The sequence below is a fragment of the Oryctolagus cuniculus genome, chromosome 2, assembly GCF_964237555.1.
Source record: "Oryctolagus cuniculus chromosome 2, mOryCun1.1, whole genome shotgun sequence".
NCBI classification, from domain to species: Eukaryota; Metazoa; Chordata; class Mammalia; order Lagomorpha; family Leporidae; genus Oryctolagus; species Oryctolagus cuniculus.
In genome coordinates this window covers 34123609-34125540 of record NC_091433.1, presented here as the reverse complement: position 1 = coordinate 34125540, position 1932 = coordinate 34123609, and positions in this window count along the sequence as shown.

Genomic DNA, 1932 nt, shown 5'->3' with positions numbered 1-1932 from the left:
CGCGTGACCTGCCCTCTCTATAGCCCTCCTCCCGTTTCCATGGCTGCCTTCCTTTGCCCAGTGTAAGTGAAGCCTCCGGCTGCAGAGGCAGGTTTATTTATAGCTGAAAAAAAATTAGTGTGATTTTGCTGGAGCTTTCTGCAACCATCAGTCCGGTACTGTAAGAGCACCCACATTTATACTGCGGCCTCGCTCTGTTTTCCCAGCGCCCCGCACTCATTAATTAGCTCCTCAAAACAGTGTTTACTGAGCATCTGTAGGGGAGACGAAGCTGGATCCAACCTCTTTCCACCAGAACCTAGGGTCTCCCCTAAACCCAGCCTCCCACGTGCCAGCCACTCATGACACAGCTCCACCGGGATGCTCATGGCTCTTCAGACATGGGCACAGTTCAGCGCACCACCCCCGACCGCTCCTGGCCACATGCACCTGATTTTGGGGTGGGAGCCACCAGTCCCTGGTCCCCCATGCCAAGAGCTGGGAGTGGTCCTGGACGCCCTCTCGTGTCACTGCATCCCACCTGTCCTCAGGCCAATCTGTCACATCTGCTCAGCCCAAAATGCTCCTCTTCTCATCTCCTCTGGTGTACAGTGCAAATCCCCTCAGGACTGGCCCCTTACCTTCAGTGTCTACCTCCCCTAGGAACCCCTCCACACTGTCATTACGTAGGCCTTTGGAAATCCAACCACATTACACTCCCCTCTCATCTGAAATTCCGGCAGGATCCCCTATCATCCAGGGGAGGAAGCCCCCACTCTAAAACACCAGGTCCCCTCATATGCTCACCCTCCTCACCAGACTCCTCTCCTGCCAACTCCACACAGCTTTAATAACAAGGTGAGTTGGCTGCAAACTTCCACACTGTCGTACGTGCTGTTCCTCAGCTAGGAATACCCCTCCCCTTCTTGTCTAACTAGAGAACACCTTCCCCTATTTTTTTCTTTAAAGATTTATTTATTTGAAAGGCAGATTTACAGAGAAGCAGAGAGAGAGAGAGGTATTCCATCTGTTGGTTCACTCCCCCAAATGGCCGCATGGCTGGAGCTGCACTGATCTGAAGCCAGGAACCAGGAGCTTCTTCTGGGTCTCCCACATGGGTGCAGGGGCCCAAGGACTTAGGCCATCTTCTACTGCTTTCCCAGGCCATAGCAGAGAGCTGGATTGGAAGTAGAGCAGCCAGGACTTGAACCGGCGTCCATATAGGATGCTGGCACTGCAGGCGGCGGCTTTACCCTCTATGCCACAGTGCCAGCCCCAACATTCTCCTCTTTTAAGATTCATTTTGGGGGGCCAGTGCTGTGGAGCAGTAGGCTAAGCCTCCACCTGTGGCGCCAGCATCCCAGACAGACTCCAGTTCAGGTTCCAGCTGCTCTACTCCCGATCCAGCTCTCTGCTAAAGCCTGAGAAAGCAGTGGAAGATGACCCAAGTCCTTGGGCCCCTGCACCCATGGGGGAGACCTGGAGGAGGCTCCTGGCTCCTGGCTTAAAATTGGCCCAGCCTTGGACACTGCAGCCATTTGGAGAGTGAACCAGCAAATGAAAGACCTTTCTCTCTCCCTTACTCTCACTCTCACTCTCATTATCTTGCTGTCTATAACTCTACCTCTCAAATAAATAAAATCTTAAAAAAAGAAAAGACTCGTTTTGAGAACAGCCTACACCAGGAGGCCTCCGTATTCCCAGGCAGAATTCTCTATTCGCTCCTCTGTGCCTGTGGTGTTTCTGATACGCACTCTCCTGTAATGCACATCTCCCTCTGCGGGTTGCATCCCACATGACCTATTTGTCTTGTAGGCACTGCATAAGAGGCACCCAAGAAGTGCCCATGAAATACATGATTATGGTGGCGAGAGCCAGACCTGGCAGGCTGCCTCCCGGGTGCCAGTCACCTCCTCCCAGGCAGTCTCGGCTGGTCTCCCCTAAGCCACGGCA